This window comes from Cervus canadensis, chromosome 30 (assembly GCF_019320065.1).
Source record: "Cervus canadensis isolate Bull #8, Minnesota chromosome 30, ASM1932006v1, whole genome shotgun sequence".
Classification (NCBI taxonomy): Eukaryota; Metazoa; Chordata; class Mammalia; order Artiodactyla; family Cervidae; genus Cervus; species Cervus canadensis.
The window spans coordinates 30,636,542-30,661,797 of record NC_057415.1 but is presented as its reverse complement, the minus strand read 5'-3'; the positions used below and the strand labels follow the sequence as shown (position 1 = coordinate 30,661,797).

Sequence of the window (25,256 nt, the reverse complement as noted above, 5' to 3'; positions counted from 1 at the left end):
AGGAAAATCTCCTTTCTCAGTACTTTTCCATGACTCCCCTGGCAAACCCAGGTTCTGCTGAGTGAACTCTTTGAGCCACGTGATTGCTTTATTGCTAATGCTTACACCTGTGTGCCCATGACCTGAATTGGTTATCACCTTATAAAGAAAGGAGAAACAAAGAGTTCTGGACCTCTGATGCAAAGTAGCAGAGGAAAGAACAAAGGAGAAAGAGGAAAGGAGAGAATCAGACTCTTTATTAGATCCGACTTCAGATTCTGGCCCCACGCTTGCTAGTTTTGGAATTTTGGGCAAGTTACTTAATCTTTCTAACCTTAGTTTCCTCATCAGTAAAATGAGGTTAATAATGGTTCTCATCTTATGGTGTTATTATGAGGTTTGTGTTAATGTGTATAATGGTGTTTAGCAAGTGCCTGTGCTTATTAAGTCCTCAGCTTTGTTTATAATTAATTTCTTATAAAACACAGTATATGTACATATATAAATAAGAATTTATTCATATCATTTCAGAGTATTTTCCCCTTTCTTCCTTTCTTTCCCTTCTCTCCCTTTCCCTCTCTTTCTTTCTCTTATCTGTTTCTTCTTTCTTTCTTTATTTCTTTCTTTGCCTGCCTGCCTTCCTTCCTTCCCTCCCTCCCTCCTCCTACTCTCTCTCTCTCTGTCTTTCTCTTCAGTAAACTTTATTGGGTGCCTACTGTGTGCCAAGGAATATCCCCAAGTCTGGGAAAAGATCTTGTTGAGAAGAATGAATGTTTTGTTGTCTTTTCTTGCTCATGTCCCTGAGTGAACTTTGAATTTGTCTATATGACTTAGTCTCAAATGACAGACCCAGCCAATCCGGGGAGGTAGGGGGTGGATAAAAAGGCAGTGGGGATGAAAAAGGCTTTAGCAGGGTCTGCCTCCTTAGTTCTCTCCCTCTGCCCACAGCCCAGCAGGAAGTCTGCCTTTGTGATAGGAAAATGCCCTTTCAACAGCACCAGTGTGGAAGCTCAGATGTTTGTAACAGTTGCTTAATTTTAGGAACATGGATATATTTTGCCAAGTTGTGATCCCACCGGGCCTCTGAGCAGTCTGAACTTGGAATGAAATCTAAACCATGAAGTCTTAAACTTTTGAAACTAGAAAAAAAAAGTAATTTCCAGGTTCAAAGAAAAAACAGGTTTTATCAGGCTTCTGGATGAAAGAGTTGATCCAAAATATAATCATCCAAAAATAATATTCTGAAGGTTTACTTTAGAAAAATCAGAGACCAACAGGTGAAACTTTCTTTGTAACAGAGATGCAGAAAGGTGAGATGTGGGGGAATATGTCTTCTTCCTGGAACATATTTTTTTTTGTGTGATGTCAAATACTCTTATTTCTTGACTAGAAAAGATCTATGGCTAGTAGATTTATAAGTTTGAATCCTCAGCTATATGGCTTACTTTTGAAAGGCAGAGTTCACAATTATACTCTCCTGAGATGAAGAGGTTTTAAAATGAGTTAGACCAAAGACAAACAGCATAGTTCAAAGAATATTTACTGAAGTATTATTTATAATATAAAAAATTAGAAGCAACTTAAATGTGTCTTGGTAGGGAAGTGATTAAATGAATTATGGTTCATTCATTTTACAGAATACTCTGATGCAGTTAGAATAATGTTATAGATATGCATTCACTGACATGGAAAGGTCTCTAAGACATAGTGTTATGTGACAAGAGCAAGGGGATGAATACTATGTATGGTATGATATCATTATATAATACACAATATATAAAAAAGATGTGGAAGGATATGCTCCAAGTTGAGTGGTTATTTTTGGAGAGGAAAGTGTTTTTTGTTTTGCTTTTTTTTAAAAGTATTATTAGGATACATATATTTTTACTTATAATATTAAAAAAAAGTTAAAAAATTAAATTTTAACATAAAAAACTTAGAAACTCCTCATGTGATTTTTGATGCCCATACAGTTTTAAAGACCAAATAACCTTGACGTTTAGCAGCTTGAAACAGCACACATTTGAAAACATGTCGTACTTTCCGAAGATTAGGGATCCAGGAACAGCCTATCTACATCCTTTGCTTTAGGATCTCTCAGAAGGCTGCAGTCAGGGTGCTCACTGAACTGTCTAGTGAATACAGCAGGTAAGGCAGAACTTCCCAGTCGAGCTGTCACAGTTTTTGCTTGGTCATCAAAGAAACATGATCTTGCATTTTCCTAGTGGAAGATGATGCATTCTGGGTGCTTTTATCGTGTGCTGCTTTCAGTTGGTCTATTTGGGAGCAGTACTTGTTGGACTTAATCATTTGGATCAGTCACAGCACCTTTTCGATACACTGCATAAATCTCGTTTTGTGTTTCAGTTGTATTTTTGCCTTTCTTTTTTTTTAAATTTTATTATTAAATTGTTTATTCTCCTGCAAGGCTTTGCTTCACTGTATAAAGATAGCACCAACAAGCACGGTATATTGCAAAATTAAGATAGTAATATTCTTCATCGGACACTATTCAACTAACAAACTTTTCTCCACTGGCAGTTATTTCTAGTGAGAAGATCATTATGACCCAAATCCAAGGATAGCTGTTAGCAAGTTACAATGTCATATAAGGTTTAAGATAACCATGTTATTCTTGAATTACATAATTTTTGTAACTAGTTTTACCAGAGATAATTTCAGGAATTCTGAATATAACGAGCCTAGCCTAAAAATCACAGGATGCTGTGGAAAAGATGCACAGTGTTTATCTGAAGTCATTAGAAGGTTAAGGGGTATTTTCTTCAGGAAACATTGTTACAAGTAGTTTCTTTTGCTAAAAGTTGCTCTTTAAATATCTATCCACCACTAATTTAAGACAACTATGCTAGATTAAGTTGTTTCAAAGTAGTTTATTTAGGGGTTCCATTTTCACCCCTCAATAGATTTTATTTCTCATATGCTTCTTCATTCATTAGTTCATCTAGTTCTGAAGGGTTACTGAATGTCATCTTGATCAGCAAACCATCTTCATAACAAGCTTTGTTGACAAGTCCAGGATTTTCTGCTAGAGCTTTATTAATTTCAGTTACTTCTCCTGATAGAGGAGAATAGAGTTCACTAGCCCCTTTCACACTTTCCAAAACACCAAACTCCTCTTGCTCAACTTTGTCCCAACTTCAGGCAGACTATAGTAAACAACATCTCCCAAAGCTTCCTGTGCAAAATTGCTACTTCCCACTGTTCCAACACCGTTTTCTGTTGTTACCCATTCATGTTTTTCTGTGAATTTCCGCACCGACAGCAGAGCCGGGCCAGGCGCGCAGCGCGGGGAGGGCGCCCGCCCGCAGCCCCCCGGGCTGTGATGAGCAGGGCGTGCTGGGAGCTGACCGCGGCCCGCACCGCTCACAGGGCCGTGTTCCTACGGGTGCAGGGGGTCTCTGCCTCGCATTTTACCTTTCTTGAAATAATAAAGCATAGTATAAAGAAAATGTTGCTCCCCCCCCATCTTCAATATTAAAATGGCTACACAAAAGGTTACCAATTTTGATAATTGTTTTGAAATGCAAGCTGATGTGCCAGCTGTCGTAAACAGTCTAACAACATTGTTTCCAATGAGGTTAAAGACAATGAAGTGCTGCTTCCAGGAGGCACTAGTGGTGAAGCTTCCTGCCGATGCAGGTGGACTGAAGAGATATTGGTTTGATCCCTGGGTTGGGAAGATACCCTAGAGGAGGGCATGGCAACCCACTCCAGTATTCTTGCCTGGAGACTCCCATAGACCGAGGAGCTCGAGGACTATGAACTACAGTCCATAGCGTTGCAAAGAGTTGGACACAACTGAGTGACTTAGCATGCACACAGGAGCCATTTTATGGAAACAACTGAATGAACCTTTTGACCAGCCAATATATAAAAGAAGACCAGCTCCAAAATAAATCTGACTGCTTTTCTCTCTTGTGGGATGGTTTCCTATCGGTAGCAGACAGAAAATGGCATTCTGGTACCTTGCAAAAATAGATGCCCAGGTCTCGTTTGGCCACAGTTGTTTCTTAACCTGTCACTCCGATCAATAGACCAAACTAATGGCCTGACTTTCTCTGGAGATCCCACAGGTTCCTATCTTCTTGACTGGACATATTAAGTGCTATGAAAGACAATTGGAAGACTTATTAACTCTCTTTGGACTCTGCCTTGACTTGGACCATTTGAAGTTTTGGCTTGGTTAATGATGTCTGTTTTTACAATTATTCAACCCAGGGCTTCATTTCTTACCCAAGTGTTCATAGCCATGCCTATGAACTAGCTCAGGTTCACTCACCAATTCTCCGCTCCAGGGATTCTGGTCAGGGATGCCCTGAGATTGGGGCAGTGAGTGCCAAGGTTCCAGGCACATTGATTGCATTCAGTTCCTACCTCTGTGCAAACAGCACTTAGGGCTTTGCATTCTGATTGTTTAATATGAGTCAGTACGTTCAGTTAAAATATGTGAACATGGTAGGATCAGAATAGCCCAACAGGGGCTATATCTTGTTCATCTCTGTGTCCTCAACACTTTGAACTGACTGTGATACTGAGAAAGGAGACCTGGACTGGGAATTTCCCAGATCTTGGTTGAAATTCTTACTAGGTTTATAATTCTGGACAAGCGATTTAAGTTTTTAAAGGTTCTCCTGCATTGTCTATAGAGTGGGCCTAATTATATTCACATGATGTGAACATTGGTCAGATTAGATATGTGAAGGCACATAGCCCAGAGTCTGGTATACAGAAGGCTCTCAGTTGATTAAAATATAGTGAATCCTGGACGGAGGTAAGGGCTCCAAGTGGGTGAAGAGGAATTGTCCCTGACAGTAATGCAGCTCTACCACAAGGAGGCGTCCAAGCTCCATGGTTGATTTTTTGACCAGTTCTATCTTCAAAGCCAGCTACGCAGTTCAACCTCTGCAAGTTTGCACTTAATTTATTACTGAAGAGTCAATGAGTGCCCGACTCCTTCACTCCTGTTCTATTCAAACTGTTATGCTTAAAATTAAGACAGTCCTTTTTTTTTTTTTTTGCTTATCTCCATGGGGGTACACGTAACACAGTTGGCTCACACCTTGTTCTTGTTCTAAAGATTTGGACTACTTGGAGGATGGTAGGTGGAACTAGTCTCCATTATCTTTTATACAACCAAGGAGGGCCACCTGTGGCCCCAAATGTGCTGTGGCTCCTTCTCATTCCTGTCTTAGAAGCAGTCTCTGCCCCATCTTTGTTGGTAGTCTCTGGCCGTGTTCCCTGAGCTCTGGCAGAGCACATTTAGTCTGAAGAGCAAGTTTGAGCCTTTATGGCTCTACTTTGCCTCACAGAAGTAAGATTGGAAAGCACCTTTAAGGAGGAATAAGCTCCCCTCACATGGGGAGACTGAGGGTCAGAGTAGGGCCAGAACCTTGGGCCTCAGTTTCTTTGTGGGTAAAACAAGAAAACTGGGCTGAATATTCTCTAAGATCCCTCCAGTGTGGACATTTTTTCATGTTCAGATCCAGAGGCTGTGCTCACAAGCCCGGTTGTCCGACTCACCTGAGGTGTGTGAGTTGGCTTATGAAGAGCAGCCTGCAATGTTGTAAACTTGAGTGTCACTGTGATTTATGGGTGTTGTAACCTAGCCCTCAGAGCCATACTAAGGCTTTCTCAAAGTAGACATTATGCCTTGGAACATGCTGTTCTGATGAGCAACACAAAGACACATCAAAGACTCCAGCTTTCCTGCTTGGCTTTCAGGCCCATGACTCTCTTTTTTATAGTCCTGTGACGTTGGGACAGCATTAGCATTTACTCCCATTTGCTGAGCACAACATGATGCAAGAAGGCAATGGTCATGAATATTCTCATGGAAGTAAGTGGCCAACCTAGGAGGAGAACAGCTTTCTGACATTGGTTGGGCATTTGGTATTGACAGCCGCAAGAGTAAAAGGAAAGAGCCCCCAGCTCAGAACAGAGTCTTGTTGTCCAGTTGCTCAGTCGTGTCCGACTCTTCGATCAGAACCTGCCTGGGTTTCAATTCTTCCTCCTATTTCTTGCCTATGAGGTTTCAGGCAGATAGCTTAACCTCAATGAGGTTTCATTCCCTACCTGTGAAATGGGATAACAATATACCCCCTGTTCAGAGTGGTTTTTAAGGGGTGAAGAAAAGGTATTACTATAAGGTGTTCATGAAATATGAGATTAAAAAAATTTTTTTCATTTTGACACAGGAGCAATATGATATGCTTTTTCTGTCCTGAAATGGAAGTTGAGGTAGGGTTAAAAGATAGAACAGAATAACCTGAGGACTTAAAGAACTTTAATGAGCAGCAGGGTCTGAATTAGGGATAACTGAAAATGAAAAGAAGAGAGTGATTAGGATTATGTGGGAAAAATACACAAGACTCACTAATGTCCCTGAGCTTCTGCAAGAAGAAAAGTCAGGAATCTTGAATTCATCAGGGATTCCTGAAGTGCCAGATTGCCAAGGATCACATCAAGCTGGTGACCATGGCTTCTAATCTGTTATCAGTCTGTTAGACTGTTCTGACTCATCTGTCTTATTGGACCATGCAGCTATCTGTTGAGCATCTATCATGACCCAGCCACATGTCACTGCTGGGGACAATAGGAAGCAAGGGCAGGTCCTGGCCTCCATGATGTGGTAGGAAAGGTCCAGGTGAAAAGGCAAGTTCATTACTCCTAGAGCAAAGGGCCTCAGTTGAGGCCTGCCCCAGCGAGGAGGGTGGTGTGGGAAGCTCTTTCAGTCAGGAGTCAGGGAAGACCTGGCTCAGGAGGAAGTGTCTGGACTGGAAGTGGAAGCTACTCAAGGCATGATTGTGGAGGGGCCAGTGATGGGAGAGAAAAGAGCCAGCTCCTGAGAAGCTGTGTGCTGCCTCTCAGGGTTAGGGAAGAGGAGATATAAGGATTGTTGGAATAGGCTGTTCACACCTTCTTCTTCCTTCTCATAGAGCATGAGAGTCTATGACATAGACTATAAACATTCAGTGTACAATTTTAACTTGCCTTTAGGATCTGATCTGATAGCATCATCTTAGATACTAAAGGAAGTAACTGAAGGAAGAATAAGAAGCCCAGGGCGCATATATATTTAAATCCATAGCTTCTCTAAGGCACTATTGTGAACTAACTCAGTGGGCGTTTGTTTTTTAAAAATTTTAGCACTCAGTATTGATGAGTTTCTGTTAAAAATGAGACACTGTCTGTAGTAGCAATGAAGATTGGTTTAATGCCTTAGAACAGTTTGATAATCTATAGTGACAGCCATGAAAGTAGCATGTCTGAGTCAGCTCAGTGTTTTCAGTAAGCGGAAAACATTGTTAAGTTGAAAATGAATTTATATGCCTAACTTACTGAACAGCATAGTTTAGCTTATCCTAACTTACCTTAAATATGTTCAAAACAGTTGCTGTAGCCTACAGATGGGTACAATCTTCTAACACAAAGCCTGTTTTTGTTGTTGTTCAGTCACTAAGTCGTGTCCAACTCTTTTGCGACCCCATGGGCCAGAGCCTACCAGGCTTCTCTGCCATGGGATTTCTCAGGCAAGAATGCTGGAGTGAGTTGCCATTTCCTTCTCCAAACACAAAGCCTATTTTATCTTTATAAAGTGCTGAGTATCTCACGCATTTTATTGAGTACTGTACTGAAAGTGAGAAACAGAATGCTTGTATGAGAACAGAGTGTTTAAGGTGTTTGGGTGGTCCACCTTCGTGACTTTGTGGCTGACGGGGAGCTTCAGCTTGCTGCCACTGCCCAGCACCACAAGAGAGTTTCGTACCTCATTTCACTAGTGCAAGATCGAAATTCAAAGTATGGTTTCTACTGAGTGTGAATTACTTTCACAAAATCGTAGTGTTGAAAAATCATTAAGTTGAGCCATCATATGTCAGGCACTGTCTGTATATATCCCTAGGCCTGCCCCTGGCTCTTATTTCCATTCACCTACCCGCTAAAGGTGCTAATGGAATCCCTCTCCCGCCCAACTAAGCGTCTTTTCTGCGTGAAGCACACAGACTCCACTCTGCTCCAGGGGTGTCACTTCAGTAGACAAGGTGAGTGGCGCACTCATCCCCGGAGTGGGACCCTGCCGCAGTCCTAGCAGAGGCTTTGTCTGACTGAGTGCTGGGTTCCTGGGGGCCTGGAATTGGATATGGCACACAGTAGGAGCTCGGTAAATACTTCCTAACCCATTATGGCGTGCTTAAGTGAAATGCCAGCTCATGCGTCTGTTGTCTAGACATTTAAAATGATCATTATGAAGATAATGCATAAACTCACTTATGCTGAAACTTTAACCAGGAAGAAAGCAAGACTTAAGTTTCACTTCTACTGTATAATTACCACCAGGCAAAATTGTATATAAATATGAAAACAAAGCCTGAAATGAAAATAAAATAGGCAAAACGAAAATAGTTACGCTAGTATGCCGAGATTATGGGCCATTGCTTTGCAACGCTAAGAAGTTTCCAAAATCAAGTGAAGTCAGATATGTTTTGACCACACATTTAAGGCTGATTTAAGAAAAATAAGGCAAGACATTATTAGTAAGTAGAATTAGATTTAAATAACTACTTCATTTCATAACTGTTTTCCTCCCTTGGAGTTAATAAATATTCTTCAGGCATCTGTAATCTAAACTTTGTAGTATCAGTCCCCAGGCAATCAACCTATTCAAAACCAAAAGGACTGGAGATGTAAAAGAGTATTTTATTTTCAGTATCCACTGTGAGAACTCATGTAAGTGAGCAATAAAGAATCATAAAGAGAAAAGCAAACCCTGGTTTGTTGGGAGGTTTAGATCCACTAACTGACCAGACATTGAGTTCCTCTGATGAACTGAGCATGCAGTGAGGTGAGTGAAACAGGGCCCAGAGTTTCCTTGGGCAGGATTGGCTTCGCCACAGAACAGTCTGGTTTACCTGTTTCAATTTCAGTGTTTATTCTCACTGCAAATGGATGAGTTCCTAATTGTGGGTATGGAATCTGAAGTGAAGCTTCCTAAGGTTCAGTTCTCCATTCTATAAGAGACTCTGCATCTTTGGAGGAAGATGTGTTCCTTTTCCAAGTCTGATTTTCCCAGTTTCTGGCTGGCTAACAGTTCAAGCTGCTGCTGATTGCACAGAGACGCCTATACAGCAGAAATTCTCAGTATTTGGTGGGCATCAGAATCACCTGGAGAGCTTCCCAACACGAATTCTCAGGCCCTGTTCCAGTAGGTCTGCGTGGGAATTTCTAACCAGCTCCTGGGAAATGATGACATTGATGCTGACGACTGGGGCTGCATCACTTTGTGTAGCATTGGTTTACAGCTTTCTCAAGTGGTCACCAGATGATGTTCTAGGGGTTGTCTAGGTAAGGATTCATCTCTTCTATGACCAGGTTACAGTTACTCCCTAATTGTGATGTTAACCCCATTTATTTCTTGAGAGGCAGTCTCACAGTACAAAGAACGGGAGCTTTAGAAGTAGGTCCAGGGTCCAATCTCTGCTCTGGCCTTTCCTCTGTGACCATGGAAGCCCAACCTCTCTGAGCCTCAGTTTCCTCAGCCACAAAAGACCCCCACCTGGTAGAGGTCTTTTAGAGATTAAATGAGACATTGTTGGGAAAATAACCTATCGCAGTGTCTGATTCATCAGTTCAGTTCAGTCGCTCAGTCGTTTCTGACTCTTTGTGACCCCATGAACTGCAGCACGCCAGGCCTCCCTGTCTATCACCAACTCCCGGAGTCCACCCAAACCCATGTCCATTGAGTCAGTGATGCCATCCAACCATCTCATCCCTCTGTCTCCCCTTCTCCTTCTGCCCTCAATCTTTCCCAGCATCAGGGTCTTGTCAAATGAGTCAGCTCTTCACATCAGGTGGCCTAAGTATTGGAGTTTCAGCTTCAGCATCAGTCCTTCCAGTGAACACCCAGGACTGATCTCCTTTAGGATGGACTGGTTGGATCTCCTTGCAGTCCAAGGGACTCTCAAGAGTCTTCTCCAACACCACAGTTCAAAAGCATCAATTCTTCAATACTCAGCTTTCTTTGTAGTCCAACTCTCACATCCATACATGACTACTGGAAAAACCATAGCTTTGACTAGACGGACCTTTGTTGGCAAAGTAATATCTCTGCTTTTTAATATGCTGTCTAGGTAGGTCATAACTTTCCTTCCAAGGAGTAAGCGTCTTTTAATTTCATGGCTACAGTCACCATCTGCAGTGATTTTGGAGCCCAGAAAAATAAAGTCAGCCACTGTTTCTACTGTTTCCCCATCTATTTGCCATGAAGTGATGGGACCAAATGCCATGATCTTAGTTTTCTGAATGTTGAGCTTTAAGCCAACTTTTTCACTCTCCTCTTTCACTTTCATCAAGAGGTTGTTTAGTTCTTCTTCATTTTCTGCCATAAGGGTGGTGTCATCTGCATATCTGAGGTTATTGATTTCTCCCGGCAATCTTGATTCCAGCTTGTGCTTCCTCCATCCCAGTGTTTCTCATGATGTACTCTGCATATAAGTTAAGTAAGCAGGGTGACAATATACAGCCTTGACGTACTCCTTTTCCTATTTGGAACTAGTCTGTTGTTTCATGTCCAGTTCTAACTGTTGCTTCCTGACCTGCATACAGGTTTCTCAAGAGGCAGGTCAGGTGGTCTGGGATTCCCATCTCCTTCAAAATTTCCCACAGTTTATTGTGATCCACACAGTCAAAGGCTTTGGCATAGTCAATAAAGCAGAAATAGATGTTTTTCTGGAACTCTCTTACTTTTTCAATGATCCAGCGAATGTTGGCAATTTGATCTCTGGTTCCTCTGCCTTTTCTAAAACCAGCTTGAACACCTGGAAGTTCACAGTTCACATATTGCTAAAGCCTGGCTTGGAGAATTTTGAGCATTACTTTACTAGTATGTGAGATGAGTGCAATTGTGTGGTAGTTTGAGCATTCTTTGGCATTGCCTTTCTTTGGGATTCATCTGATTCATAGTTGGTACTTTATAAGTAGTGGTTCTTGATAGAATTTCTTTTGAGATGCTACAGATACTAGGATGCTATTCAGTTAATCCTTTAAGCATCTCTAGGGAGGTTTACAAGAGCACCGTTATGGAGTGGGTAGGTGGAACTAAAAGAAAGGGAAATGGAAAGGGAGAAAAACCTGATCTAATTCATTAAACTGTAGCTTCTATATTTGCCTCATTTTTGTGTTATCAAAGGGAAAATGCTTTCTGTTCTGTCTGTCCTGCCCTTTGCTATCCTACTCATTAAAATTTGAAGTCCCTAAAATGCTGTGTACTATACCAAGTGTTTTCTATCTTTAAGGAGAGGCAGCCTGAGGAGAATTGGAGAAGGAAATAGCAACCCACTCCAGTGTTCTTGCCTGGAGAATCCCAGGGATGGGGGAGCCTGGTGAGCTGCCGTCTATGGGGTCACACAGAGTCGGACACGACTGAAGTGACTTAGCAGCAGCAACCTGAGGAGATGGCAAAACTGTGGATTTTGAATCAGGCTGATTTGTGTTTGGCTTTGAACTCTGTTACCTCCCTGGTTGTTTGACCTCCAAGCTGGTTATTTCAGTTCTTTTTTGTAGAATAGGGAGAATAACACTGAAATCACTAGGAGGCAAGGTACTTGGCTTACCTGACTGATTGAAGGCACCTGATGGAGCCTGGGAAGAGCAAATAGAAAGCAATGAATCGCACCTCGCAGAGGTGTTGTGAAGATGAAATCAAATACCAGAGAGAAAAGTATTTTGTTACAAACCATGAATTGCTGTGCACATGTGAGGTAAAGAAGAAATAGTTTCCTTTACACTGTGGGACTTTGATTGAATATTCAGCTTCTCTCTCCTGCTCCCACTCAGCCTTCTTGAGTTTTCTCTTCCAATGTGATACATTTCTTGGCAATAGGGAACACTTAATGCCATCTTCAGCCCACTCCAGTGCTCTTGCCTGGAGAATCCCAGGGATGGCGGAGCCTGGTGGGCTGCCGTCTATGGGGTCGCACAGAGTTGGACACGACTGAAGCGACTTAGCAGCAGCAGCAGCAGCAGCAATGCCATCTTCATCTTGGAACCTAATGACTCACTGCTAAAGTAACTTTAATTATCCTTGAAATGGTAAAAGAAGTTCTTCCTATTCTTTATGACAGCACTTGATGCTTTCTCATGTAGCTACAAGTTTCTTGGTTTAGATAGTCTACTATAGCGGAATGATCCTGGACTTAAAATTCAGAGACCCAGGTTTTAATCGTCAGTTCAGTTCAGTTCATTCACTCAGTCATGTCCGACCCTTTGTGACCCCATGGACTGCAGCACACCAGGCTTCTGTCCATCACCAACTTCTGGAGCTTGCTCAAACTCATGCCCATTGAGTTGGTGATGCCATCCAACCATTTTATCCTCTGTCTTCCCCTTCTCCTCCTGGCTTCAGTCTTTTCCAGCATCAGGGTCTTTTCTAATGAATCAGTTCTTCACGTCAGGTGGCCAAAGTATTGGAGCTTCAGCTTCATCATCAGTCTTTCCAATGAATATTCAGGATTGATTTCCTTTAGAATTGACTGATTTGATCTCCTTGCAGCCCAAGGGACTCTCTTAATGCTGGCTCTGTCAAATAACAGATCTTCGCAACTTCCTTCCCTTCTGTATAAAGACAGCATCAGGGCCAGAGGTTAGAGATCCTTGAGTCTAGGACAGGCAAAATATATGCTAGTGGGTGAAATATGGCCCACCATCTATTTCTGTAAATAAAGTTTTATTGGGACCCAGCCACGCTCATTTGTTTACATATTCCATGTGGCTGTTTTCTTGATACAAAGGCTGAATGAGTAGTAGCAACAGAGACCATATGGTGTACAAAGCTGAAAATCTTTACTATCTGACTGTTTACGGAAAGAGTTTGCTGACTCCTGCTCTAGTCCAACGCCCTCTGTCTTCCTTTTTAAGTATAGGAGATTAATTCCATAAAGAGGAAGGAACTTGTCCAGGAGAGCATAAAGAATTAGCAAAAGCAAAAAGGCAAAAATTTAGGAAAGAAAAAATTAAGGTTAGTGAATATTCTTCCATAACCCAGAACCTTAGACATATCAATTATACTAAGATCTTTCAGGTATATTTGAGGGACTTTGCCTTCCCTCATTTTATATCTGTCTAGGTAAGACGAATATTATATTTAAATGGTTCCAAGGAAAGGAGTGCCTTGGAGAGTCATATAATGAAGGCTTTGCTGTGTGACTCCAACACATTCATCTTCATGAATGTATATAGCCAAAACATCCATTGGCATTTTGTTTTTGTAGTACTCTCTGATGTCATGATTAATCTGAAGTTCACTAATTTGGAAGTTGTGTTAACTTGATGACATAAGTTCTGGTTTAATTTATCTTTGCATACTCCTGACAAAATGCTTCATTAAGCAAGTTGATACTGTAAACAAGATGTTGGGAGAGTGGTGTTTAAATACACAGAAGGGTGAATGAGTTTTTAGGCACTGCCAAATCATTTAGAAGTGTTTATTTGAAAATAGATGATGACTAGGCAAATCACAAACCATTTCTGTTTGCTAATTTATGTTCAAGGTCCTTCAGTTGGAAAACTTTCTGACAATGTCTCTGTTTGGATACTGGGAGTCACTTCTCTCAGGGTAGTCTATAACTCAGATTTTCCACTAATTATGATCATCCTTTCTCTACAGGAGGGCACAAATGGAATATCAGTATAGGAGAAGACCTTAGAAATATTAGTTCCTAAACTGTAGGGATATTGAGATAATTTAGGTGATAGAGTCTTGTAAGAAGTTTTTTCCGTGTAAGTTCTGTTTCAATCTTTTTTTCTCTTTTCTTTTTTTTTTGATTAGGGAAGTCTCAGATAGGTGTTGGAATATCCTTAACACCTCTTTACTAATTTCCTTGCTTTAAAACCAGAGAGCAGACATCAGGGAGCTCATCCTCGAAAGGCAACGCTTCCCAGAGATAATTAAAAGCCTTGTTTTGTTTTCATTGTACTTAATATGGTTGCCTTCTGTTCTGGCAAGTGATAGTGGTTTCCATTCATGGTAATTCTATCAAGCTTCCTTTTAAAATCAATTTCAAGGAAGGAAAAAAGTGAGGAAACATGGCAATTTTAACCAGATGTACTACGGAAATAGTACATCTGTGTGTGGATATGACACACATCACAAGGTGGCAGATGTTAATATGGAAAACACAGTGAAGATGGGCTCACATGGTGAAGGTTGGGGTTAAGGAAGTCTGGTCCAGTCATCTTGTTTTATGGCAGAGAGAACTGATGCCCGGAGAGGGCTGGAGACAGCCTGCAGTCTTACAGCCTTGGTTTCAGAGCCAAGAACAAGAGAAGGGCCCTGACTCTAGTCTTACATTTTCTGCTACCTGATATCACCTTGCACCAGCTTTGGTGTTCCTGCCCAGGTACTAGCAAAAGCATTTGGGAATGTGAGCTAGTTCTCGCATTTTTTTTTTTTCCCTTCTAACCTGCCCTGCATTAGAATGTTTGCCTTAAACTGGCCTGCCCTATGGCACTGAAGAAAAGTTTGCTAGAATGAGTCAGTGAAACATAGGATTGGGCCCTCATCCTGTTGTGGTTCTGATTCCTTCTGTGACTTGCCAGGAGCGCATACCATATCAGCTGATTGAGAAGGAAGAGATCCTTTCTCAGAATGTGATCCTCTTAGTAATATCCCAGGAAGAATTTGTATTCCCCCCTCAATGGAACTTGCTAGTTCGTCACGTGGCCTGTTCCGTTAACTGTGGTGAATACAATCTGAGGATCTTCTGGGTTTGAGGAGAATGGCCCATAGCTCCGACACTTCAGATGCCTACTTCCTGAGACCCGAAATAGCATGTTGTTGAGGCCTCTGATTGTGGAATCTTCTGGGAGTAGGGACTGCAGTAATGCCTCTTCTGTCTCTGCCTCTCCTTGCAGCAGGCCTGGAAACAGCCCTGCAGGCAGTCAGGGAGGTGATTGCCCCCTTTCCCCCATGCTCTTGGCCTCTGGCTGAAGCTGAGATGCTGGGTTCTTCCACCATGGGGCCCCACCTATTGGTTGTGTCTCTCTGGCGTTCCAGGCATGTGGAACATAGACAGATGTAGCCTCCTTGCTTTGAAAGTAAAGCAATGGAGGGAACAAAGGCTCACTTCTTAGAGTATTGCACCAGGACACATAGTTCCTATGCATTTTTTAGATGCCACTCGATCCACCCCAGCCAATAATTGTTCAGAAACCACATACCAGCTCTAATGGCACATGTTGACATTTGTTTTTAACAGTAGTCCTTCAGGTGACACGGTGATTGGCAAATCAGGAGATGAAAGGCCAGATGAGGAAGCTGGCTGGAGATCAATATCTCCCCTCAGTCCCTATTTGGAAATGATGGAAAAAGGGGTTAAATAATGGTAATACAATTGCTCCACTTACTGAGCATCTACTTTGATCCAGGCACTGTCCTAACCGCTTTATCTCTCTTGTCCTATTGAATTCTCTCAAACACCTTTGAAGATGGATTCTGTAGCCCTCAATTTTTCAATGAAGAAATGAGGCTCAAAGAGGTTAAGGTATTTGCTGAGGGCAAATAGCCAGCAAAAGGCAGAGCTGGGAGATTTGATCCTAGTTTTTTCTGATGTTGGAACTTACGGTCTTTCCAAAGTGCAGCGGCCTTTATAGAAATGCTGGATTATCAGGATTCTCTGGTCTTGCCAAAATTATACTATTTATTGATAACATGTTGGATTAAAATTCATTACATGGGAAACATTACACATGGGGCTAGGAGAAGATTAAAAGGAAGAGATTATGGCTGGTTTGTTTTGAATCCCTGGGCAGATGTCCCATTGTCTCACATCCACCAGACTGTGGGTGCTTCGAGGGCAGTGACCAGCACCCAGCACAGGGCCTGGTACCAGGGGCACTCCCAGTTGAATTGGATTTAGAATTATTTATATCCCTGAGCCCTGGAATAAACATGCATTGGAGAGGGGGAAAGTCATCAGGAGCAAATTTGCATTAAAGTTCCAAAAAACATTATTAATAAGTGTTTCACATTTTTAATTGTTTTTTTCTCCAGTGTTATCTTTTCCATTCCAACATACACCCTAACTGTAATTAAGTCATTTTGATAATACCACCTTACATCCAAGTTTTCTGCCTGTCAGTTCAGTTTAGTTGCTCAGTCGTGTCCGACTCTTTGAGTCCCCATGGACTGCAGCACACCAGGCCTCCCTGTCCATCACCAACTTCCGGAGTTTACTCAAACTCATGTCCACTGAGTTGGTGATGCCATCCAACCATCTCATCCTCTATTGCCCCCGTCTCTTCCCGCCTTCAGTCTTTCCCAGCATCAGGGTCTTTTCCAATGAGTCAGCTCTTCGCGTCGGGGTGGCCGAAGTATTTCTGCCTTAGTCTGTTTCTGTTGGAGCCCAGTTAATCTCCCATGGTCCTGCCAGAACAAGGAGCATCTTTCCTAAATGCAATCCTGATTATACTTTTCCTCGGAAAAAAACGCTGTGTTCTGACAGAACTCTGTGAGGCCTTCTTTTCCCTTGGAGCTGGGAGTATTTCTGATTGCTGTCTGTCTCAGTGCGTAGTACTGTACCTTGCACCAAGCAGGGGCTTAATAGTTTTCATTTTTTAATTGATAACCTTCCTTCTTAGTGAAATGTCCTTCCCTTTTTTTCTTAATTAAAACACGTTTCTACTCATTCCTAGGACAGTCTTGGGTCAGGTTCCTTGAACCAGAGCCTGAGGTGGGGATAGTTGTGCATGTGATTTGTTGAGGTAGTACTCTCAGAAGGAAAACCTGTAAGAAAGTGAGGGCAACAGGATGAGGATGGAGCCAAGAGGAACTTTCAGCTGAAATCTGACCTCAGTCCTATCCCACAGGGAGGAGGATCACCTCTGCCACAGGCTCTTCTGCTCTGAATTAGTCAGGCGCTGTCGCATCTGATTTGTTTTTGTTTAGTGGGAGGTGAACGCATAACGTCTCAGCCACCGGCAGGCCAGGTGGCTTCTGCCAGCTGCAGGCAGTTCTCTGGAGGAGGGTACAGCTGGGGTCCCCTCACAGCCAACTGAGCTTCTGGGTGATCGGCATGTGAACCAAGTAGGGACGCTGGGTCTGGGGCACTACAGTATCGATTTCAAATACCAAGAGCAAGTATCACCTCCCCTATGACTCCCTGGGGTGGAGCTTAAAAAAATGAATGATTTTTATGGTTGCCAACATAGAATTTGCTGCCTTTTTCCACATTTGAGTTACGTGCTTAGTCATGGAATAACTGAAGCTTTGGAAGCCAGTCACATCTGGGATTCAGATCTAGTCCCGCCCTTCCTTGCCTCTGAACATCATGGCTTTACCTCACTGAGCTTAGTTTCTGCCTCCCAGACTTGTTGCAGCACCCCGTGAGCTATGGACACACAGCACCTGGCCCACAGGAGACCCAAAAGAGTGGATTCTGTACCTGAATGAACAACTTGCAATGAATTTTTGCTTTTCAAAGAGTTGTCAGTTTCCACCTCTCTTATTACCCACACCCCATGGGTAAAGAAACAGAGTGGATAGATCTGGTCACTTGCAGAAGGTAGCAGTCAATAAATGGCAGGGCTGGGTCTTATCCTGTGACTCCACTAAGGAAAAGCAGAGGTAGATTTTGCTGGATTTTTGCCTGTGGCCATCACTTTCAGCTCTGGGGAAACCCCAGTGAAAGTTAGACGGGAACCAATACTTTCTTTACTTAAGGCAGACCAAGAATAGAACTAATATGCATTGGGCGCCTACCATGTGCCACACACCAGGGTAGGCATTTTTATACCTAACCTCTTTTAATCCTCAAAGCCAGGTGGGAAGTTTCACCCCAATTTAGTAGATGAGAAAAGCTAGCCAGTTGTTTAAGTCCCACATGTTGTCATGTGGAACTCCAGGCTCTCTGTTCAGAGATGGGCTGCCTTCTTGAAGGAAGGAGTGGTGGCCCTTGCATTTGTCCTCTGCTGGAGTCTGACCCGAGAGCAGCTTTTTCAGCCCTCATCCCATGCTGCCTGCTCCCTTGGTGTGTGTCTCCACCCCTGCCCAGTGTGTCTGTGGATGGTATTTTTATTGCTGTGACGCAGAACTAGACTCTTCCCAGGCCAGTGCCATCTGTCTGCCCAGTGGACACTAAAGGCCCTTCATAGCACATACCATCCAGAGGCACATTCCATGCATGAATTGCTCAAAGGTAGCATTGTGTGGGCCCACATGTGTGTGCTTGCCCAGGCATCCCAGGCCCCAGGTGAGGCCCCAGGGATGAGACAGTCTGTCAGAATGCGTCTTGGGAAAGAGGCTAGAGTGGTTGTTCCTGCTGTCTGTTCACAGATGTCTCTGTGCGGTGCCTTGGTGCTAGAGGCTGGGGGCTCCCTCAGGGTGACGGTCAGTGCCCTTCACTAATTGGTCCACTCACACATTGCCGCCCCACTTACTAAACATCTGCCGTGTGTCACTCAGCCTTGTCCCTAAGGAGCTCAGAATCTGACGGGGAACATACAGAATGTAAAAGACCACTACTGTTTAATTTGTAAAAAGAGGAAAAATTGTTCACAGTTTACTGTAGCTGTTGCTGCTTCCTAAGGGGAGTGGGATAATCCATGTTAGGGAAGACCCTTTGAGTTGGAGCCTTCCCTCCCTTGTAGGTCTTTCCCTGATGGGCTCAGGCAAGGTTAGCTACTCACTCTTTCTTAGTTACACCAGGGGTGGCAGATGTCACTTCTGTTGTAACTGTCCACCTACTTGTCACTGTCTGCCATTAGATTATGAACTCTTTGAGAGGTTGAAAATTGCCTGATCTTTTTGACTTTTGGAAGCAGTGTGGTTTTGGAATCAGAGACACCCAAATTTGAATCCCAGAGCTGCTAATTACTAATTCAGAGTTAGGACAAGGGTGAAGAGAGTCAGGCACTTACCTTGGGTGCAAATTTAAAGGGGCATTGGCAAACTCAGTAATCAAGGTAAACAATATTTTAGAGCAATAGTTAAAATCAACATTAATGTAAAAAATCCATGATGAACTAAATTTTAAGTAAAGACAGGACCTGATACAGAACTTGGATGACTTCTTAATTGCCTCTGTTTAATGTTAAGTTTTCATTAATTTGGATTAATTTCTGTATTAATATTGACTTCAAAAAAATTCAAAAAATTCCCTCAAGGAGCTCATGTTCTAGTGGAGTAGGTACACAGGTTCACAAACGAACATAATATACTGTAAAGGAGTGTGCAGCATACGTGTGCAAGAGGCACAGTTCACCTCCCAAGGTTGCTGTGGCTGCGTGTGGGGTGGATGTTGGGAAACGCCATTGAGAGGTGGCATTTGACCTGGGTTTTGAAGGGTAAGAAATCACCAGCTGTGTGGGAGGTGGATGGTGGGGAGAGAAGCAGAGAGAATTGCCGGAGAAGAAGCAGAAAATCATGGGAGTGCTGATATATCTGTTGTTGTTCAGTCACTAAGGCATGTCTGACTCTTTGCAGCCCCATGGACTATAGCATGGCGGGCTCCTCTGCCTTCCACTATCTCCCAGAATTTATCTCAAATTCATGCCATTGAGTTGGTGATGCTATCTAACCATCTCATCCTCTGTCATGCCTTTCTCCTTTTGCCTTCAATCTTTCTCAGCATCCAGTCTTTTCCGATGAGTTGGCTCTTTGAATCCAGTGGCCACAGTATTGGAGCCTCAGCTTCAGCAGCAGTTCTTGCAATGCATGTTCAGGGCTGATCTCCTCTAGGATTGGCTGGTTTGATCCCCTTGGAATCCAGAGCACTCTCGAGAGTCTTCTCCAGCACCGTAATTTGAAAGGGTCAATTCTTCAGCACTCAGCCTTCTTTATGGCCCAACTCTCACATCCATACGTGACTACTGGAAATAACACAGCTTTGACTATATGGACTTCTGTCTGCAAAGTAATGTCTCTGCTCTTTATAATAATGCACAGTCTAGGTTGGTCATAGGTTTCCTTCCAAGGAGCAAGTGTCTTTTAATTTCATGGCTGCAGTCACTGTTTGCAGTGATTTTGGAGCCCAAGAAAATAAAAACTGTCGCTACTTTCACTTTCCCCCCTTCTATTTGCCATAAAGTGATGGAACCAGATGCCATGATCCTAGTTTTATTCTTTCACCCTCATCAAGAGGCTCTGTAGTTCCTCTTCACTTTCTGCCATTAGAGTGGTGTCATCTGCATGTCTGAGGTTGTGGATGTTTCTCCTGATATTCTTGTTTCTAGCTTGTGATTTGTCCAGCCCAGCACTTTGCATGATGTACTTCACATGTAAGTTAAATAAGCAGGGTGGCAATATACAGCCTTGTTATACTCCTTTCCCAATTTTGAACCTGTCTGTTGTTCCATGTCTGGTTCTAACTGTTCTGCTTCTTGACCTTCATATAGGTTTCTCAGGAGACAGATAAGGTGGTCTGGTATTCCCATCTATCTATTAGACTAGGAAATGTCTAATAGGTTGGCTGTTAGTTTTGGTGAGAGCTGTTCAGTTGATAAGAGAAATCATAATTTCCATTCTTGTGTTCCAAAGAGCATTCAAGGGAAGTTTCCCTGCAGGCAGTTAGAGATCCTGAGAGTGAGAATAGAAGAGAGGTTTTGGAGTCAGAGCTAAGAGGTAGGAGGTAAAGGCATGAAAGAATGCTTCTCAAGGGAATGGTGTGGGCTCTCTGGCCCTTTACAGAAAAACTTAGCTGACCCCTGGTCTATTGCAGAGCTGGTGTGCATAAAGTTCCTTATATAATTATGTCATTCAACCTTTACAATACTCCTGTATGATAGATTTTATTAGTTTATTATCTCTTATTTTAGACATAAAGACCTTAGTGAGGTAAAGTGACTTGTCCAAGATTACATGTTATGAGAGTCATTGAAATCTAGGACAGAGTTGAAGTCAGAGGAAGTTGCCAGGGGAGAGAGTAGAGAGACTTTGTTTTGAATCTCTTTCAAAAAGGTCACAAGTTGGTAGCAACTAATCTTTCTATTGTCTCTCTAGTTGTGCCTTTTCCAGAAGATCATATGGTTGGAATACAGTATGTAGCCTTTTCAGATTGGCTTTTTTCTCTTAGTAATATACATTTAAGTTTCCTCATGTTCTTTTTGTGGCTTCTTAGTGCTAAATACAAGGTTTGCCAAAAAGTTAATTTGGATTTTCCTGTACAATGTTATGGAAAAACCTGAACAAACTTTTTGGCCATCCCAGTAGTATTCCATCATCTGGATGTACCACAGTTTGTTCATTCACCTACAGAAGTACATCTTGGTTGCTTCCAAGTTTTGGCAACTATGAATAAAGTTGCTATAAACATCTGTGTGCTGGTTTTTGTATGGATGTAACTTTTTAGCACCTTGTATAAATGTTTAAGAGTGTAGTTGCTGGATTGTGTGTAAGAATATGCAAAAACCAACCAATCTGTCTTCCAAAGTGACTTACCATTTTGCATCCCTACCAGCAAGATACGAGAGTTCCTGTTGCTCCACATCCTTGTCAGCGTTTGGTCTTGTTAGCCATTCTAATAGATGTAGTGTCATTTCCCTGTTGACATGTAATGTGGAGCATCTTTTCATTTGTTTATTTGCCATTAGTATTTTTTTTTGGGTGAAGTGTCTGTTAAGATCTTGGCTCATTTTTAAAGTTGAGTTTCAAGAGTTCTTTGTATGTTTTTGGTTATTAGTCCATTATCAGATGTGTCTTATGCAAATGTTTTCTCAGTCTGTGGCTTGTCTTCTCATTCTCTTGATTTTGTCTTAAAAATGAAAGTTTTAAATTTTAATAAAATGCAGCTTATCAATTACTTTTTTTTCATGGATTGCATTTTTGCTGTTATAGTTAAAAAGGTATTACCTTATCCAAGGTCATCTAGGTTTTGTCCTATGGTATCTTCTAGGAGTTTTATAATTCTGTACTTTACCTTTAGGTCCCTGATTTATTTTGAGTTGATTTTTGTGAAGGCTGTCAGGGTCTTAGTGTGGCTTTAATTTTATATTTCTCTTATGACAAATGCTGTTAAGCTTTTTTTTCCCACTTATTTCACATTTGTATATTTACTTTTATGGAATATTTATTCAAGTTTTTTGCCCAGCTTATTTGGGTTGTTTGTGTGTTTTGTTAATTTGTAGGGGTTCTTTATGTATTCATTTTTTTCCCCACATGAATTTCCAGTGTTTCAGCACCATTTGTTGAAAAAACTTCTCTCATTGAATTGACTGGTTGACACCTTGGTAAAAAATGAGTTGGTTCTGTATGTGTGAATCTATTACTGATCGCTCTGTTTTGTTTCTTTGATCTGTTTGTCTGATGTCAGTACTACCTTGTTTTGATTATAGTGGCTTTTTAGTGAGTCAGGTAGTGTAAATATTTCAACTTTGCTTCTTTATTTTTTGAGATTGTTTATTTTGGTCATTCTAGGACTTTGCTTATCATATACATTTTAGAATCAACTTGTTAGCTAGAATTTTGACTGGGATAACTTTTTGTTTATAAATCAACTTGAAGGTATGGATACCTAACACTATTGCCTTTTGGATCCATGAACTTAGTGTTTATCTTCACATAATCAGATTGAGAAAGTTTCATTTGTCCTCAGTTTCCCTCTTTTTTCTATTATAAATTGGTGTTAAATTTTGTCAAATATCTTTTCTCATCTATTTATCATCACATGATTTTTCTCTCTTATTCTGTGAATGTGTTAATGAATTAATTGACTGATAAACTGATGTTAATGCCTGCATTTCTGGGATAAACTTCAGTTGGTCATGATATGTTACTCTTTTTGTATATTGCTTAATTATATTGATATATTGTTAATATTTTGTTAAAGATTTTTACATGTATGATCATGAGGAGTCTTCTTCTTCTTTGGTTTTGATATCAAATAATGCTGGCTTTGAAAAATATTTTGTTTTATTTTCTGAAAGAGTTTTTATAAATTTGGCATTTATATTTTCCTTAAATAGTTGATGTAATTCACTGGTGAAGCTATCTGGACCTGGAGTTTTCTTTTTTGGAAGGATTTTGATAATGAATCAAATTAAAAAATAGATATGGTACAGTTTGGTTTTCTAGTTTTTATGTTTTGGTAAATTATCTTTTTAAAGTGACTTCTCCATTTATCTGGGTTTTCAGATTTGTTAGCATAAAGTTGTCTATTTATGTCCCCTATTATTTTTTTTTTTAAATGTATGAATTTATTTATGGCTGTGCTACGTCTTCATTGTTACATGGATTTTTCTCTAGTTGTAGCCAGCTGAGGGTGCTACTCTTCACTGCAGTGTGCAGGCTTTTCATTGTGATGGCTTCTCCTGTTTCAGAGCACAGGCCCTAGGGAGCGTGGGCTTCAGTATTTGTGGCAGGTGGGCTTAACAGTTGCGGTTCCTGGGCTCTAGAACACAGGCTCAATAGCTGTGGCACACAGGCTTAGTTTCTCTGCAGCATGTGGGATCTTCCTGGACCAGGGACTGAATCTGTATCTCCTACGTTGGCAGGTGGATTCTCTACCATGGCGCTACCAGGGAAGCACTCCTATTGTCCTTTTAAGATCTGTCAGATCTGGACTGAAGTCCATTTTTCATTTCTTATGTTGTTACTTCATGCTTTCTTTTTTGTGTGTTATTAGCGTTTTATCACTTTTATTATTTCTGATAAAAAATCAGCTTCTGACTTTTAAAATTTTGTCCATTTTCTATTTCATTGATTCTGTTTTTATTTGAAAAAATTTTTTCTTCTCCAGGAAGAGTTTGCCACTTTCGGGAACTTAGTTTATTTGGGTTTCCGTATGTTGTCACCTCTGTGATGTGCTTGTAAAAAGCTATGATTTGGTAGTACACCTGGCTTGGTCATGTTATGGTGGGAACAATAATCTCTTCTGACTCTCTATATCCTCTCTAACTGGAACTGCATCCATCTTTTAAATAAGTATGCTGCACAATGAGTATTATTATTTCAGTTGTGTTCTTGTGGCAAAGCCCTGCTGAACTTTCAGCACTAGTGAGTTCTCACTCACCATCCTCCACATCCCTTCCCCACCACATCAGTCACTTTATTGCTGAGTCTTAAATACCCATAGAACGTGCCAGACTCAACTTTTGTATGGGAATCAGAGAGTTTTCAGGAAGAATAGTTTTGGTTATTAAAGAAAAGAGTCCAGGGAAGCAAATGCTGGTGTGATGGTCAGAACTGGGTGCCCTCTAATTTGTGGGCTTTGTGTTTTGAGAAAGAATGAAAACTTCTAGCCTGTGACACATCCTGGCCAGGACTTGTTATAGCAGCTAATGTTTACCAGCCATATTGTTTTTCATGTCCTATTTCAGGCTGTCTGCAGTCTTGTCCCCAGTAAGAGGATGGGCCATGGCAGAAGTGGGTAAATAGGAATAATAAAACCTATCCTGCAGGGCTGATGAGGTGATGTCTGTGACACAGATGGCATGTAATAGATGCTTAATAAATGCAACCTCTTATTACCTTTAGTTAGAAGAAAGGGGCTCTCAGAATTGAGGATGTTTTTTATTTTCATGTAGAGACTGTATAAGACTGTTCAGAACTTGTGTATCTTGTGTTATTTGTGTAACTCAATTTAAACCTCAACCCTCTCCCTCGTCAGACTTAAACTTAACAGAGAACTGGTGGGGTATGCTCAACAGTAGTCTATATTCCTCATCAACCTTGGAGCCTCCTGCAAAAAGTTCTTAAAGGGAAGAAGGAGTCAGGAGCATAAGCTTGGTCCTAGCCTTAGGGGCAATGCTAATCCTGTTCTTAGATCTCTTTTCTGCTTCAGCCCTTGTGGATTCCTGTCTTTGTTATTAGAAGAGAAGGTGCTGTGTGTAAAAATCTTGTTCAGTCACTAAGTTGTGTCCAAACTCTTGCGACCTCATGGACTGCAGCATGCCAGGCTTCCCTGTCCTTCACTATCTCCTGGAGTTTGCTCAAATTCATTTCCATTGAGTCAGTGATGCCAGCTAAGTATCTCATCCATCTATTTAATTTGGTCTGAATAATTTTGTGTTGAGATCAGGATTTCAAAGAGATCCGCACTGTTGTGCTTATTGCGGCATTATTCTCCATAGCAATATATGGAAACAACCTGAACGTCCATCAAAAGATGAATAAAGAAAATGGGAAAAAAAAGGAAAAAAGTGAAAAAAAACAACAACAAAAAAAGAAAATGTGGCGTGTATACACACACACACACACACACATATAATAGATTATTGATCAGTCTTAAAAAAAGGAAAATTTTGACATTTGTGACATCATGAATGAACTCAGA

At 41.4% G+C, this 25,256-nt stretch overlaps 1 pseudogene; it reads right to left on the bottom strand.

The window, feature by feature from the left end:
- Nucleotides 1-2,906: 2,906 nt before the first annotated feature.
- The window catches only part of LOC122431797, a 73,123-nt pseudogene continuing 50,773 nt past the window's right edge, over nt 2,907-25,256 (bottom strand).